General features: G+C 47.6%; 1 long non-coding RNA gene across 1 annotated transcript; it reads left to right on the plus strand.

The window, feature by feature from the left end:
* The first annotated feature begins 11,449 nt into the window (after nucleotides 1-11,449).
* On the plus strand, nucleotides 11,450-18,079 carry LOC309526287. Its single transcript, XR_014216704.1, has 4 exons — nucleotides 11,450-11,607; nucleotides 14,675-14,750; nucleotides 16,132-16,248; nucleotides 17,942-18,079. It is a non-coding gene; the product is annotated as an uncharacterized lncRNA (long non-coding RNA).
* The last annotated feature ends 234 nt before the right edge of the window (nucleotides 18,080-18,313 follow it).

An 18,313-nucleotide genomic window follows, 5' to 3' on the forward strand; every position in this document is an offset into this window, starting at 1 on the left:
CAAGAGGCTGGAGCCGGAAGGACTTTTGCATGACCACGGACAGTTTGCAAGCTGCGCAAAGGGAAGCGTGCCGGGCTCCTTGATTGTTTTTCTTGGCACTCGTGGCAACTTTGCCTCTACGTCGCCATACTGATTGGCTCACAGTAGAATTCCAGAATTAACCAATCATGTGCAGCCCATTGTGTAAATAATGTATATAAAGCAGATACTTTGAGGGGACTTTCATTCATTCCTCCTCACCACTATGAGCTGAATAAAGAGCATGAAATCACTTTGCGACTCTGAGTATATTTCATTCCTGGATCCCCTTTTGATAATCGGTGTTTCAATGGTTCAGTGTTGCAATCTTTCAATGGTCTGAGCTGCCACCCACAGAGCAGGTTCCCCACTTGAGAAAGAAGGCCCCAAAGGGCTAGCAAGGGCAGGAGGGCAAATGCAACTTTGGGGTCAGGTCTCAACATGTGGCCTTACATCCCCTTTCCCCACCCTTGCCCCTTCACCAGATCGAAGGGGGGGCAGAGTGTGGCAAAGGAAGAACCTCTTATCCCCAAAAGGGCTCACTTTCCCACAGGCTGTACCAGCTCTGGCCACCAGGGGGCCCAATGAGTCTCCACAGGAACAACTAAAAAAGACTTGGGGAGAGGATGGATAGGAGGCAGGGAGCTGAGCAGAGGCTTCAGCATCATATCCAGAGTTGGCCTGCCCAGGAGGCAACCACACTGCTTCTGCTGCCACCAGAACAGCCCCCCCCCCAACTGGCAAGAAGGAGCCATTCTGGCACGTGGTGTTGCCCCGTATCTTTTCCACCCCTGGACGGAGAAGCAGAGAAGGGGCAGGAGAAAATTCCTGTTTTGCCTCAGGTAGCAAAATGGGATGTATTATTATTGTTTTTATTTATTCTCTGCTTATAGAGATGGGAGACATAGAGGCATACCAAAAAACGAACGTGTTTGCATTAGGGGATGTTCTGAAGTAGAGGACCTTATGCATTATATCTTGCACTGTCCGTTATATAATGATGCAAGAAAAAGATTTTTAGTACCTATAATGACAGGGTCCCCTGGCCAGAACCCCCTTGATATGATGTTATATTTCCTTGCAGACACAGATAAGTATGTGACCTGGCGGGTAGCACTTTTTGCAACTGCTGCTAGGAAAATTAGAGCAAATTATATAGCCAAGGTAGCCATTAACTGTAAAGGAGATGAATTTATTTGATCCTATCTATCTATGCTCTATCTTTGTCACCAAACTCTGAGTATAAATTGCACACTGTATTAATTGATATTGTTTTTAACATTAGTGACCATGTGATGATTTTAGCTTATGAATTTTATCATTTAATGTTTTTATTTGTACATTGGGGTACTTTTATAGCTTTGTTTAGAGTATGTAATGTTTTAATAATATAAATGTTTTAAGTCTTTTTTTACCAATTCAGTATATTTTCTTTTAATTGTCAAATAATTCTGTGTACATTGCGGCAGCCTTTGGCTATGTGCAATAAAACTGACTGAGACTGAGACACGTAGGCCGCCGGCGTACCTTGAGGACTATGAATGCGACCTCCCGGGCAGGACTGGAACTTAGAGGGGAGGGGTGTTATGTACTGAGTTGAATAGGATCCAAACTGCAGCAGTCTGATTGGTCCTAGAACAATAGGATTCAGAATCCAGCAGTCTGATTGGTCCTAGAACAATGCAGCAGTATGATTGGTTGACAGGAACCACCCAATCATGCTGCAGATAGAAGTGAATCCACAACCTGATTGGCCTACAGGAGAATTCCGGAATTAGCCAATCACATGCACCCCATTGTGTAAATAATGTATATAAGCAGATACTTTGAGGGGACTCAAAGTATTCTTCCTCCTCACCACTATGAGCGGAATAAAGAGCATGTTATGTGGTTTTAAACCACCCTTGAACGAATTTAGGGAGATGCTGGCATGAAAATGAACAAATAATGAAAGCAGCTGCTTGAAGCAGCCCTTCCAGGAAGGAGGCAGCCATTTCCCCTCCCTTTCTGCTTCATTGCCAGCCCTCCACAAAATGGCTTCCCTCCCTGCAGAGGAGACCTTTGGTGCAAGGGAGAGCAGCCATGCAAGGCAGAAACTGAAAGCCACAGCAGCCCACAGATCAGGTTGCCTGACTGGGAGATCGGCAGGCAGAAATATCGCTCAGAGGAAGACGTTTTCTTTCTCCCCACGATGTCCCTCAGCGCCCAGATGGGGAGACCTTTGGCATTTCTCCCTCTTGGCCTGGCCTGGGCCCCCTCCAACCTTGGAAAGACCCGTCTCCCTCAGCATGCAGGACAAAACCCTGAGCCTCCCCAGCTCTCTTCCTCAAGGCCAAGTGGCCAGGACTCCTGGGTCCCCTTTGGGAGGAGACTCGGCAGGAGCCAGGACTCCTGGGTCCCCTTTGGGAGGAGACTCGGCAGGAGCCAGGACTCCTGGGTCCCCTTTGGGAGGAGACTCGGCAGGAGCCAGGACTCCTGGGTCCCCTTTGGGAGGAGACTCGGCAGGAGCCAGGACTCCTGGGTCCCCTCTGGGAGGAGACTCGGCAGGAGCCAGGACTCCTGGGTCCCCTTTGGGAGGAGACTCGGCAGGAGCCAGGACTCCTGGGTCCCCTCTGGGAGGAGACTCGGCAGGAGCCAGGACTCCTGGGTCCCCTTTGGGAGGAGACTCGGCAGGAGCCAGGACTCCTGGGTCCCCTCTGGGAGGAGACTCGGCAGGAGCCAGGACTCCTGGGTCCCCTTTGGGAGGAGACTCGGCAGGAGCCAGGACTCCTGGGTCCCCTTTGGGAGGAGACTCGGCAGGAGCCAGGACTCCTGGGTCCCCTCTGGGAGGAGACTCGGCAGGAGCCAGGACTCCTGGGTCCCCTTTGGGAGGAGACTCGGCAGGAGCCAGGACTCCTGGGTCTTCTTGGTGTAATAAAAAATTTTCAGGTCTTATATATATGATAAAAGTTCATAAATGTACCAAGCAAACGCATATATAAATATATAAACCACATGTCTGAAGCAGCACAGGAAGACAGTCCTGAAACCATTTTGACTCCGGAACTGACCAAATGTTTCTCTGCAAGGAGGGAGGGGGTGAGAGAACCTTCCCATTGTCCCATCAGACTACCAGGAAAAGCAATCAGATAAGGCATTATCAGATTCCGGGGCGTCTGAGCCATAGAGGCTAGTGGCCCGGGGTGCCACAACCCCATGTTCTGGAGGGCGGAGGGAAGAGGCAGAGGCTGGATGTGGCGCCTCCTGGCATCAGCTCACCACCCTCGTCCGCCTCCACCATGCTGTGCGCACCCAAAGCCTCCTTTCTGCCAGAGGAGCCGCCCTCCAGCACCGCCGGCAGCGCCGCCCTCGCCACCCTCCACCATGCCACACCCGGAGCCTCCGTCCCGCTGGAGGAGCTGCCCTCCAGCTGCTGCCCGCCCAGAAGGAAACGTGGGGGTGGGGGGCACCGGAGGGATCCTTGCACCACAGCGCCAGATAAGCTTAAGACGGCCCTGATCAGATAACCTAGCAGACAGGAGATAAACAATGCACTCAGATTTCTGTTGTAGACCGCCTCTTCTGTGATGTATGTATGATGTTTCTGGGGGTGGTCTTGGACTCCAGGGCGGGCAATTTAAATGTCTATATAAGGGCAGGCACACCTTTGTTATGGGTCCTCCTGCATCCTCCTGCGTGTGAGGGGAGCACCCTGTTGCAACAGCTTTAATAAAGATCAGGCTTACGAGCTGCTTTGCTTCTCAATATTCTCTGGTTGGCCTCTGCTATTTTCCCCTACTGATGGAGAACCTGCAAACGACTCTATAAGGGCTCTTGTGTCCCCCATAAGGGAATAAGGGCAGGTTTTATTTACAACACTGGCAGGCAAACACATCTTTCTCTCTAGCTGACTGCCTTCAAAAAATGAATATTTATATCTAGGTGGCATTCATGTTATCCTTGTTTGAGATTGCAAGCTCCTTGGGGCAGGACCTGCAATGGACATTCTTACTAAAGTGCCATGTATATGGATGGTGGAATAATAATAATAATAATAATAATAATAATAATAATAATAATAATAGCTCTCTAAAAAAGACCTGCAGAATGCAAAGCTCATTTGGTCTCCTTCACTTGATACCTGAGGGAGGTAATGGGGGCATCCCATGGCAGGGAGTCCCACAGATCTCGGGATATGAGAGAAGTACAAAGTTTATATATTTGCCTATACTTCTGGCTTTTTCATTTCATTCATTCATTCTTTCATTTGATTTCTATATCATCCTTCATCACAAGATCTCAGGGCAGTTCACAGGATAAAATACAAGGGGGGGGGGAATAGTTTTGTGCATCTTTTAATTTTTATATGTTGGGGGCTAAGGAACTCCCTGCCACAATAACTCAGAGATCTACGGTGTGACTTTTCCCACTGCCACCAATTCCCTAATAATTTTTTGTTGTTGTGTGGAGTAATTTATTACATCTGATGGGGCAAAACGGACTAGTGGAATAGCCCCATCTGGGCCCCCGACAACAATATTGGGGGTCCCTTAAACCTGCAAAACCTTTGTTTGAGGTGGTGGAGTGGCAGTCTGCAGTGTCAGCAAGCTCTGACTCTCACTTTGTCCAGAACAAAGTCCAGCAGAGGTTTTGGCCCAGATCCCACAAGCAGGAAAACCCCTTTCTGAATCACAAGTCAAGCGTGAGACAGGCAGCAGCCAGTGCCTTTTCCGTGGCACCAGGTGAGAGAAACCAAAAGCCCACAACCAGGGGGACATCTCTCCTTATGGGGCCTCTGGACGCCTTTTGGATGGTGTCGTGGGCTAAGGAAGGCATTAGCCAGGGTTGCCCTACATCCAGCTGGGGCTGCCCTCTTTTTTGCTCTTCAAGACACGGCAACCCTAAGTTAGTATGTGGGCCACACTGAATAATCCCTGACTCCTCCTAAATCAGATACATCCATCCAGCCTGCTGCTGAGTCCTCTGTTCACTGCCAACGCCGCCCCCTCCAGCACAGGTACATGATTTCCAGAAACAAATCTGAACGGGTTTGGGGGTTTTTTGCCCCACCACCTTCCTCAGAAAAACTGATTGAATTCAGCTGTCAACAGTGGGGTTTCCCAGGAAAAGTGGCAGGACAAAAAAAGGAGAAAAACTGCTCAGATACGTGCCTGAAAAGCACAGACTTTTGCCCACAAATCAGGGTACAAACAAAAGTGTGGGTGAGCCCTCCAGCTAATAAAATGACTCCTCTAATGCTATAACTCTTCTGTAACTCTGTCACTGATAAAATAATTATTACCTAGGAAGCACAGACTCTATTCTAACAACTCTCCTCTCACTCTCAAGGACTTGCTCTATGTAAAGACGAGTCACGAGCTGTCCAGAAAGTAAATCAGTAGCAACGGGAGTGAGGATCAGTATAAATACAAAATCAATAGCAATGCACACTCATGAGGGATAAACTTAGGGTTGTGAGTTCGAGCCACCCCACATTGGGCAAAAGATTCCTGCATTGCCGGGGGTCGGACTAGATGAACCGTGTTGGTCCCTTTCCAACTCTACAATTCTCTGATTCATCTAAATCAAGAGTGACCAGAACTACCGGTACTTTAAACTTCCATTTGACCTTCCTTTTTCTATCTTGATTTTTCACCCACTGAATTCTGCTAGTCCTTTCTTTTTTCCTTCTGGGCAGATTTTTCTTTCATGATGTAGCAGTGCCCTCTGGTGGGCAGAGAAGACAACACTTCTTCATTCTCAGCTGATTTCCCAGAAAAGGCTGAGACCGGCCAGCTGACTCCCTGGTCCTGCCCTGAAAATGCCAGTCAGTCAGAGATGATTAAGAGCCCTTCAGCTGTTGCTCAGAGGTTTCCATAACAACAACAGAGCTGCCAGTTTAGGCCCCTGGCCGGTAGGCGGGTGGTTCAGCTTTTCCTAACAGGCACTGTAGCGGGGAACTACACCTGTTGAATATCTCACAGCAACCTCATCAGGAAAACTAAAAGGTGGCAGCCTATGTCAGCAGATCTGTACACTGATTTTCAGCATGCAAAAACTGTCTCACTGCAACACACATTACAAGCAGACTTTAGAACTGAGTTTCACACATTCATTTTAAGAGGTTTTATTGCTTTTATCTGTGTGGTAATTGTTTTGTGTAATCTATATTGTTTTGTGTAATCTTGTAATCTTGTGTAATTGTTTTGTGTAATCTTGGGCCCGGTCTTATTCAACATCTTTATCAACGACTTGGATGATGGACTCAAGGGCATCCTGATCAAATTTGCAGATGACACCAAACTGGGAGGGGTGGCTAACACCCCAGAGGACAGGATCACACTTCAAAACGACCTTGACAGATTAGAGAACTGGGCAAAAACAAACAAGATGAACTTTAACAGGGAGAAATGTAAAGTATTGCACTTGGGCAAAAAAAATGAGAGGCACAAATACAAGATGGGTGACACCTGGCTTGAGAGCAGTACATGTGAAAAGGATCTAGGAGTCTTGGTTGACCACAAACTTGACATGAGCCAACAGTGTGATGCGGCAGCTAAAAAAGCCAATGCAATTCTGGGATGCATCAATAGGAGTATAGCATCTAGATCAAGGGAAGTAATAGTGCCACTGTATTCTGCTCTGGTCAGACCACACCTGGAGTACTGTGTCCAGTTCTGGGCACCACAGTTCAAGAAGGACACTGACAAACTGGAACGTGTCCAGAGGAGGGCAACCAAAATGGTCAAAGGCCTGGAAACGATGCCTTATGAGGAACGGCTAAGGGAGCTGGGCATGTTTAGCCTGGAGAAGAGGAGGTTAAGGGGTGATATGATAGCCATGTTCAAATATATAAAAGGATGTCACATAGAGGAGGGAGAAAGGTTGTTTTCTGCTGCTCCAGAGAAGCGGACACGGAGCAATGGACCCAAACTACAAGAAAGAAGATTCCACCTAAACATTAGGAAGAACTTCCTGACAGTAAGAGCTGTTCGACAGTGGAATTTGCTGCCAAGGAGTGTGGTGGAGTCTCCTACTTTGGAGGTCTTTAAGCAGAGGCTTGACAACCGTATGTCAGGAGTGCTCTGATGGTGTTTCCTGCTTGGCAGGGGGTTGGACTCGATGGCCCTTGTGGTCTCTTCCAACTCTAGGATTCTATGATTCTATATCTTATAATACACACTCTTTGAATAAGTGATTTACACATATTTCTAAATATATAAATAAAATAAACAACACATCAATTTCCCATAAAACCGCACGCTAAAAACACAAAACGTATGTAAACGTCACAACTTCGGCAATACAGAGAACCAGATGTTAAAAAGTTGCTTGAGGTGCAAACAAAATTTTTCAGGATCCACTTAAAAGCCGGTGAGGTTGGAGTCATCGATAAGAAGCTGCGTTATACAGCGTTACAATTCCCAAAGTTCCCTAGGAAGAGGGATTCATTGTTAAACCATTCTGGATTTACCAGGACTACAGGAAGCATGGAGAGAGAAGTTTAACACTTTCCTCCTTTCCTGTAGCCCTGAGGAAAATCCAGACAGGTTGAGCAGTCTGGCTCCATCTTTTCAACAGTGCCCCACACTCCCCAGATTATTTTATGGGGTGTGGTGGGATCAGTGAAGCTGTCAGAAGCTTCTCTACAGCTTCTATGCCTAGACCTCCACACACACACACAAAAACCCCTCAGAATGGCATGCTGCCACACCCCCTGGTTTTAAGGTTGAAGGAGAAAGCCCTCTCTTGTATAACAGTTGTCAGTCAATGTCAGGGCCTCAGGGACAGAGGCACAGGGGAGAGAGGAGATGGAGAGCGAAGGGGAAGGATCTGAGGGCAGCGTAGGGGAGTATGACAGTGACCCGAGAGATTCCATGAGCTTCTCCAGCGAATCAGAAGATTCCCAGAAGGAGGCGCCGATGGTCAGGGCAAGGGGGGCCAGCGGGGACTCCCAAAGCAGCAGCGGGAGGTCAGGACCAGCTTCCCCACCAGAGCGTAGTGGGGGGGAAGAGTCCCAAGTGTCAGGACCAACGGCTCCTCCAGCAGGGAGAGAAGATGAGTCGAGACTGACCACGCCTCTATCGGAGAGTGGGGGAACAGAGGGGAGGTCATAGAATCATAGAATCATAGAGTTGGAAGAGACCACAAGGGCCATTGAGTCCAACCCCCTGCCAAGCAGGAAACAGGTCAAGTCCAGCTAGCCCCCCCCCCCGAAGGGGGAAGCAGTGACAGGAGCAGTGTAACGGTCAGGAGGAAGGTTGGCGGCTGGGCGCGCGCGCCAAGTTCAAACGTACAGGCGCGCGGGACAGCAGAAAGCCCAGATCGGGAACCAGGTCCTAAAGCCCGCCAGAAGCAGGGGGAAGACTCAGGGGACTCAGCGTCAGAAGAGTCTAGGAAGGACGAGACCCCAGCTGACAGGAGGACCCAGAGGAGGAAAGAGCAGAGGAAGAGGTGGAGCAAGGCTAGAGTCTTAAACTGGTGTCTGGGGGGAGGAGACTCAGACGGAGCTTCGGCGGTCTAGAGTCTCAGACGTAGAGCTGCACGCTGCCGATGTGAAAGACAAACTGAACTTCAATAAAGACTCTTGTATATAACAACGAAGTGGCGTTGGTCCTTTGTGAGCTGGGACCTAGGGCAGCTCTGACAGTCAATAACCGTCTGGGGAATTTATCGAGCGCCCGGTTTCATATTCGACGAAACTGCTGAGGTGGAGATGTGTGTATAAATATCAGTTTTCTTATTCTAAGGGTTAAATTGGAGACACTTGTGGGCGTGTGAACATCATCTCCTTGTTCTGGAGCAAGCTTGGTATTGCATTTCAAAACAAAGAAACCAGGAAGCAACTTCAGCCTGGTCAGGGGAGATCTGGGGAGATCAGGCAGAGGGCCTTCTCGGTAGTGGCACCCACCCTGTGGAACGCCCTCCCACCAGATGTCAAAGAGAACAACAACTACCAGACTTTTAGAAGACATCTGAAGGCAGCCCTGTTTAGGGAAGCTTTTAATGTTTGATGTATCATAGTATTTTAATATTCTTTTGGAAGCCGCCCAGAGTGGCTGGGGAAACCCAGCCAGATGGGCGGGGTATAAGTAATAAATTGTTGTTGTTGTTGTTGTTGTTGTTGTTGTTGTTGTTGTTATCTGGGAGGTGCCAGTTATTTCCACCACACAATAAATTTGATTTGATTTGCTTAAAGCAGCAGAACGTGAAGAGGCAAGGCGCTTCTTACAAGACCTTTCTGGAGGGAAAGGCGAATTTTGATGGACGATCTGAAGGGGGGGAAATGGGATCTCACACACAAGCAATCTAGGAGGCAGTTTCAATTTATACGAAGTCCTCTGTGGGGTCCTCGCCCTCTTGGGGGGAACAGAGCAGCTCTGCTCCTCCCAGAATAAAATACCCTGCGGCTGTCAGCTTGTAACTGGGGGGTTGACAGAGGCACCCATTGTGGAAGTGCCAAAGGAACCCCCATGTCTAGCCACACAGATTCTCAGGCAAAAGATCTTGCTCCATGTCCCGTGATCACTTAAGGGGCCACCAGTCCACGAATGCTTCTCTGTCGTAATGCAATTGTCAAAACTGATCTGTAGAAAATGTAACTTGAAAAAAGAGACATTGTACATGTTATGTATTGAAGTTCTCACCCTGGCCACCAGGAGTATTGTCTATGTAGTTTTTACTCAGGTCTGCGTCAGTTATTTTAGGCGGGGAAACCCTGGGTTGTTGTTGTTACAAAGTGACAGCCGGCTGCCTATAAAAGCAGGCCGGCTGAGCTGTTTGCTGTTCAGTTCTGTCCAGCTTACAAATAAAGAGCTGCTTTGGAGAAATCGCTGTGTCGTTTGCTATGTCTACCCACTATTCCAGTGTTTCCCAACCACTGTTCCGCGGCACACTAGTGTGCCGCGAGATGTTGCCTGGTGTGCCGCGGGAAAAATTAAAAAATTCGAAAGATTTTTTTTTAAAAGTCAAATTTTCGATTGGGGCACCGTCACTAGATGACCCCCCGGGTTCCCTCCCTCCCTCCTGCTCTGCGCCTCCCTCCTCCTCCGGGGAGGCCCTTCCTGGCTCTCGGGCAAGGCTTGGCGGCTGCCACTCACTCACTTGCTCGCCCACCCGTCCCTCCATCCCTGCACCCGGCCTCTCCCCCTCTGTCCCCGGCGCGGGGGCTGCCGGGATCCGTAGTCCCCTCGCCCTTGGGCTCCGCACCCGCGCGGGGTGCGCGAACTACGTTTCCCAGCGTGGCCTGACGGGCCGGGCGTTTTCTTTGAAGCGCTCTTCTCCCGGCCATGGAATGAGCGCAGCGGCGGACGGGCGGGCAGGGGCTCTTCCGCGCAGACCCCGCGCAGCCTGCCTGCACCCCCGCGGAGATCGGGCGGCAGGATGGAGCCCGGGGATCCCCACGGAGGCGGAGCGGTGGAGGCGGAGGCTGCCCCCCAGGTAGGGCTGCGTCGGGGTTTTTTTATTTTTGCAATGCTGCATCTGCGCCGGAGGGGACGCAGCGGACCGCAGGGAGACCTCTTGGCGGGCGTGCAAGGCAATGCATGCGTGCAGGCGTTGCATGGAGTGCAGTGCAATGCAATGGCAACGCGGCGCCCTGCATGCATGCATGCAACTTCCACCGGCGCTCTGGACTTGGCAGGTGAGGGGTGTCCCCAGTGGGTGGCCGAGAGAGCCGGGAGGGCGAAGGGGAGCCGGGGGGGAGCAGCGCTGCTCCCCGAGCCGAGCCCGGGGGGAAACTTCGGCGTCGTTGCGCCGGGTGTTGGAAGCGGAGGCTGGCGGGGGCCCCTCACCTGCAAAACCTGGTCGCCTCTCATATATTTCGTGCATTGCATTCATCGCCCGCTTTCTCCTCCAAGGAGCTCCCGGGGGCGCGCGTGGTTCTCCCCGTGTTATCCTCGCAACAACAGCCCTGCGAGGTGGGTCAGGCGAGTGGCCCAAGGGAGCACCCAGGGATTGTCCTGGCCAGGTGGGGTCATTTGAACCCTGCTCTCTGCCCGGTCTTCGTCCCCATTTAGCCCCCACATGTGCATGACTGTGCATGACTGAGGTTTTCCCCCCTCGTCTTGGCTATGGTGTGAGTCTGTGCTGTTAATTAATGGGGTTCTGCCTTCGGAGAAGATGAGCCAGCCCTCAAGGAGATGATTATGTAATTTGCTAGCAATTCATGTCCCTCCCGGCGTGACGCTGCGCGCTGACGTCACGGGGCTGTAATGGTGGTGTGCCTCGAGATTTTTTTCATGAAACAAGTGTGCCTTTGCCCAAAAAAGGTTGGGAAACACTGCACTATTCAACAGCACATACTTTTGCAAACCAATAAATCTGTAATAATATGTATGTTAAACATACAGTATAGCTTGGGGGGGACGTGGAACGCCCCCTCGTGTTCAAAGGGGAGAGGCTCGTGAATCGTTTATTTGTTCTTGCACGATTTCCTGGAATTAGCTAAAAAAAAGGGGGGGTGGGAAGAATGTTATCTCTGTTCCTGTTTCCTCCCTCTTGTGCTCCAAAACCCAGCAATAGGAAAATCAACAGAGAAAGGAGAGCGAAGCAGCTGCAGGGAGCTGCTTTCTTAGCAAGCTCACCCTTATTCTGCAGTGCTTAGATAAGGTAAGAATTGAACAGCTTTGAAAACTGGAGGGTGGCTGGCAGAATCCAAGACCAGGGAGAAGAGTCGGTGGAAGAAGATTGGAAGAAATTTAAAGATTATTTACAGAAACATTGTAAAATTAATGAATGTTAGAAGGATGTTGGAATGAAGCTATGTGGTTTTAGCAGAAATGTTATAAAGGATTAAGTAAAAATAGACTGTTAATTGGTGAAAGGAGGGAAAGTAAAGTTAGATTATATCAAGATAAATTATAGGACAAAAACTGGGAAAGATGGAAAGGATTTGCTGAAATAGCTAACCGAACTAGAATACAAAAAAGGGCCTCCCGCTGCCGCCGCACAATTTCTGTTCTCATCCTGAAGTAAAGTTCTTAACCCGAGGTACTATTTCTGGGTTAGCGGAGTCTGTAACCTGAAGTGTATGTAACCTGAAGCGTATGTAACCCGAGGTACTGCTGTATTAGTAATCTAAAACTCTCAGGATTACCACTTCCCTCTAATGCTCTTCTGGTTTTCTTATTTCCACACTATAATATTTCCACACTGATTTATATCAGCATACTGTTCATATCTATGCATTGTTCTTTCTACAACCTCATATAGAATGCTCCATCATTTATATGTTGCATGCAGTGAATGTTTTAGTCGGTTTGATTCCATTTGTGAATCACTTCCCATGTAATATCTCCACCCAGTTTCTGTCTAGAGAGATGAAATGCTTCCTTTAAAGGAAATGGGAGGGAGATTGTGGGACTCTGAACAGCAACGGCAGACACTGAGGTGCAAAATGTTGGCGCAGATCTGTTTTCAGGGAGTTTCCTGCTGTTGGAGCCACCGAAGGCCGGCTCTCAAAAAGTGGTTTGCCTGCTTGTTTCAGTCTGGCTGAGCTCAGGGAGAAAATGGCCACTGCTTATGTGTTGCAAAATGACCGCCCTCTTGCCAAAACAATTTCAAAGTCTGTGTGCTGCACAGAAACATTTCTCTGGAATATTCCAATAGTCCAGCTGTGGTCAAGAAGCTAGATCTACCCTTGTTGCTGGAGGATTACTTACTTTTGTCTGCTTAGTATTCTTGTAGAACTACCCCCCCCCCAATAAAACGCCTCCAAATCATTGAGAGTACAGTGGTACCTTGGGATGCGAACGGGATCCGTTCCGGAGCCCCGTTCGCATCCTGAATAGAACGTAAGACGCCACGGCGCATGTGTGTGGGTTGCGTTTTGCCACTTCCGCTCATATGCGTCACGTTATTTTGAGCGTCTGTGCATGCGCGAACGGCGAAACCCGGAAGTAACGCGCTACGTTACTTCCGGGTTGCCGCAGAGCGCAACCCGAAAGCACTCAACCTGAAGCACATTCAACCCGAGGTATGACTGTATAATTGTTTAGTTTATAGATGCATACCTTGACTTTCAGTCATCTCCGGAATGGATTATTACAGATCATTTATTTCATTCCATTTCTGAATTGTTTCCTGTTTAATGTCTGGGAGTGATTCAACAATAAAAGCAACCCCAAGCATACAGTGGTATCTCTGGTTATGAACTTAATTCATTCCGGAGGTCCGTTCTCAACCTGAAACTGTTCTTAACCTAAGGTACCACTTTAACTAATGGGGGCTGCCGCTGCTGCCTCGCCGCCGCCACACGATTTCTGTTCTCATCCTGGGGCAAAGTACTTAACCCGAGATGCTACTTCCAAGTTAGCGGAGTCTGTAACCCGAAGTGTTTGTAACCCGAGGTGTTTGTAACCCGAGGTACCACTGTACAATAAAAAAATCCTATATAATCCGAAATAATACTGTACAAACAAGAAAGAAAAACAAAACATACCAAAAAAAGGAAAACAAAATAAAAAACAAGTAAAAAAAGCATACATCTACAAATAAAACCATATCATCATTCTAATCTAATCAGTGATTGTAATTTTTGTTATGATTTTGCATTGAAAATAAAATAATTTTTAAAAAAATCCTATATAAAATAATTTAAAATCCAATACAGATATGAACTAGTAATCAATCAAGAGTGGAATACAAAGCAACTAAGGCATGATAATAATAATAATAATAATAATAATAATAATAATAATAATAATAATAATAATAATAATAATGAGCCCGTTCTCATGTTGCCACCCTCCAGATCTCTCGTGCAGGAGGCACACAAAGAAGGACCTCAGAAGATGATCTCAGGGTCCGGGTAGATTTATATGGAAATAAATCTCCTACAAATGTATACAGTGGTTCCTTGGTTCTCAAACTTAATCTGTTCCGGAAGCCCGTTCCAAAACTAAAGCGTTCCAAAACCAAGGCACACTTTCCCATAGAAAGTAATGCAAAAAGGATTAATCCATTTCAGACTTTTAAAAACAACCCCTAAAACAGCAATTTAACATGAATTTTATTATCTAACGAGACCATTGATCCATAAAATGAAAGCAATAATCAATGTACTACTGTACTATAAAATAAATAAGACAGTATTGTAGATGATAAAAATTAAAATCATAACAAAAATTGCAAACATTGATTAGATTAGAATGATGATATGGTTTTATTTGTAGATGATATTTTTTATTTGTAGATGATGAGATTAGAATGATAAAACCATGATGATATGGTTTTATTTGTAGATGTATGCTTTTTTTTCTTACCTGCACTGGTGACGGTCATTGTTTAGATGGTGGGCTTTTATCCATTTCCGCAGTCACACAATCAATCAATCAATCAATCAATCAGTAGCTGAACTGGGTTCCACACAGTCACAAAAACAAATTAATCAAAAAAGCCTCAAAAACAAAAATGCAAAATAAATAGCAAAAACAAAAATGCCAAACTTAATCTGTTCCGGAAGTTGGTTTGACTTCCGAAATGTTCAAAAACCGAGGCGCAGCTTCTGATTGGTGCAGGTGCCCCGCAAACAATAGCCGACAGCTGCATCGGACGTTCAGCTTCTGAAAAACGTTCAAAAACCGAACACTTACTTCCGGGTTTTCGGCGTTTGAGTACCAAGGTACCACTGTGCATGCTTCGTTTGTCATGAGCTAACCTGCAATGTTCTCTCCAGGGAGCAGCGAGGAGGTTACTAAATTTCTCAGTTGCTGACAAAATGAGTGAGCAAGTGAAAATCATGGTAATTTTAGGTGAGTCCCTCAGAAGATGCTGCATGGACAATTCAGGCAGCTTCTGTTTTATTTTGTTATCTTCAAAACATTTCTATTGTAATGGGTTTGATGTGTTTAATTAAAACCTGTGTGTCAGGGGAAACGAAATGGGTATTGTATTATTTATATAAATTTGTATACTACCCTATACCAGTAGATCTCAGGGCGGTTCACAATATATTAAAAAACACCACAAAACACGCAATAAAAAGAACAAAGACAATCCAATAACTCCCCCTGCCCAACACATTTAAAAGGGCACCCAATGCCTAAGCAGGTGTAAGAACTAATTAAGTTATATATACTTCCTGGGTTGTGACTTAGGGTTGTAATCCTAGGGAATCCACAAATAGACTCATTTCCTTGCGAGGTGACAGTCTTGAGGAGCATAAGAGTTTAGGAAGCCCAAAGCCTCATAATGGCAAGGAGTGAATAGAGGTGAAAAGACTAATCCACTTGCAGGGAATTTCCGTGGGGATAAAAACCATTAGCAAAAGCAAAGGATCCAATGGGAAGGAAAGGAATCTCAACTAAATCATCCATGACAGATGGCCTCCCGATCTCTGCTTAAATACCATAACCTGAGAGAGACCATTCTGCTGTCAAACAGCTATTACTGTCAGAAAGATTTTCCGTATGGCTAGCTGGAATCTCCTTTCTTGTAACTCGAAGCCATGAGTTCCAGTCCTACCACCCCGGAGAAAACCCCAAGGTGTGGAGAAGCCTGCTTTTAGTAAAAAGTAAAGGTAAAGGGACCCCTGACCATTAAGTATTAAGTCCAGTTGCGGACAACTGGGGTTGCAGCGCTCATTTCGCTTTACTGGCCAAGGGAGCCAGCGTTTGCAGACAGCTTCCGGGTCATGTGGCCAGCATGACTGAGCCACTTCTGGTGAACCAGAGCAGCGCACGGAAACGCCGTTTACCTTCCTGCTGGAATAGTACCTATTTATCTACTTGCACTTTGACGTGCTTCCAAACTGCTAGGTTGGGAGGAGCAGGGACCAAGCAACGGGAGCTCACCCCGTCGCGGGGATTCGAACCGCCGACCATCTGATCGGCAAGTCCTAGGCTCTGTGGTTTAACCCACAGTGCCACTTGCATCCCTTCTGCTTTTAGTACTTGGTTTCTAAACAGTTTAGGGCTTTGTATGCGAGGACAAACACCTAGCAGTACCCCTGGAGCCCTCTCTCTGAAAGTACCGCCTGCTCTCGAGACCACAGAAACCTACTGGATGCCATCAGCTTCAGGGGAGTTATTTTGCATGCCCCTCAGTCCCCATACCTTCAGCTTGTTAATAGGCCTAATGGGTCAGGGATATATTTAGTTGCAGTGCTGGGTGACCTGCGCTTTCTCTTTGCAGGTTCCACAGTAAAGGGCCTCAGCATCGTAGTACCAGCAGCCGTTATTCCGTGTGTGTGTGCTGCCGCTGTGGTGATCACTATTGCCTGTGTCGCTGAAAGGGTCATCAATAAACCCAGTAAGCCAAGCACCCATGTTTTCATCAGCCCAGTCTACCACAAAGATCCTGTCAGTGGGGTTTTTTAGGGATGGGACAGGCCTGGCAAAAGTGACTTCTGCATACGTTTTCATCGTGCCTCTCGACACCGAAGTTAACAGTGGCACTTTTAGGCCTGAGCAACCCTAGATGCAAGAGGAAACTGACAACACAGTGGTTGGTGCATGCGTGTCGTGCCGGGGAAAAGACTTGGTCTCGTTTACACATGCCAGAGCTGACGCTGGGTGAGAAGGACAGGGCTTCACCTTCTTCTCCCGGTATGCCCACGGAGGACCTTAAGGTCCATAAATAGCAACACCCTAGAGGTCCCGGGCTCTAAGGAAGTTAGATTGGCTTCAACCAGAGCCAGGGCCTTTTCAACACTGGCTCCGGCTTGGTGGAACGCTCTGCCTCATGAGACCAGGGCCCTGCAGGATCTGATTTCTTTCCGCAGGGCCTGTAAGACAGAGTTGTTCCGCCTGGCCTTTGGCTTGGAGCCAATTTGATTCCCTCCCCCTCTTTCTTTTTCCTTTCTCCTCCTGTGATGAGGCTGCATTTTAATATTTTAATGTTCCATTATTTTAATGTTGTATTTTAATCTTGTTTTTAAGTTGTATTCATTCAACTTGTTTTTATTATTGCTTGTTAGCCGCCCTAAGCCCGGCCTTGGCTGGGGAGGGACGGGTAATAATATTATTATTATTATTACCGTAATAATAATAATAATAATAATAATAATAATAATAATTATTATTATTATTCTAAAACACCACCCAGCTTTGCTTCCTAGGTTATCAAAGTTAGGCTGTTGCTGCAGGTGAGAAAAGACTCGGCTGAAAGCCCCAGCTATCAGTGCAAATTAAAACCAGCTAAAATTTGGTATAGTTTATGTAAGCTAGAGGGCAAGAGACCCTGGTGACAGGTGAACACCAGTTCCTGAAAAACCACAGGAGGGCAGAATGCTCTTGGGCTCAGTTCCTGCTCGCTGGTTTCCCAGGAGATACACCTGGTTGGGCACTTGGAGAACAGGAACCTAGACTTGATGGGCCATTGTCCTGACCCAGCAAGCTCCTGTGAGTTTATGTCACCACAACATCCCTTTTTTCCTTTAACTGTCCAGGGGTCTTTTACCTTTTAGAGGGACGTGGGATCAGAAGGTCAGTGGTTCGAATCCCCGCGACGGGGTGAGCTCTCGTTGCTCTGTCCCTGCTCCTGCCAACCTAGCAGTTCGAAAGCATGCCAGTGCAAGTAGATAAATAGGTACCACTGTGGTGGGAAGGTAAACGACATTTTTGTGCACTCTGGCTTCCATCACAGTGTTCTGCTGTGCCAGAAGTGGTTTAGTCCTGCTGGCCACATGACCCGGAAAGCTGTCTGTGGGCAAAAGCCGGCTCCCTTGGCCTGAAAATGATGATGAGTGCCACAACCCCATAGTCTCCTTTGACTGGACTTAACCATCCAGGGGTCCTTTGCCTTCTACCTTTACTACCCAGGAAAACAATAGCAAGGACTCCATCTGTGCCCATTTTCATTTCCCCAGTCCCCTCCTTTATTCTGAGAAAAAGTTTGTTCCCATGGATTTGTGGGTCCTGAAGAAGTTCCGTGGGGACTTCCTCTCCTAAAACCAGCTTCCTCTTCTAAAACCAGGACTTGATCTCTCCTTGTTTCTTTGCAGATAATGCATGAGCATGAAAGAACGAAGCTGAACCCGAGTGAGTTGCTCCTCGCCATGTTGCGCTGTTTCCTGCTGCCAAGTTGCCCCGGGTGTGTCTTTGCGCAAGGAAACTAAGCACAAATAAATCATTCACTTGGATGTATTCCGTGTGACTCGCTTATTTTGCTTATACAACCAATCAGCCGCAATCCAGTGACGCACTTTGGCAATACCATGCTTGGGATTTAATGGTCCGAACAGCCCCCATCTCTGTTTTCCGATGACAATACGTGTCCCTTGATTCGTTTCAAAATGTGTCACACCAGCCTTCTTGCATTGGGGGGGGGGCCTTCCTGGCTGACCTTAGTCCCACAACCGAAGAGCCCTTTTAAA

This window comes from Podarcis vaucheri (assembly GCF_965113315.1).
Source record: "Podarcis vaucheri genome assembly, chromosome: 2".
Classification (NCBI taxonomy): Eukaryota; Metazoa; Chordata; class Lepidosauria; order Squamata; family Lacertidae; genus Podarcis; species Podarcis vaucheri.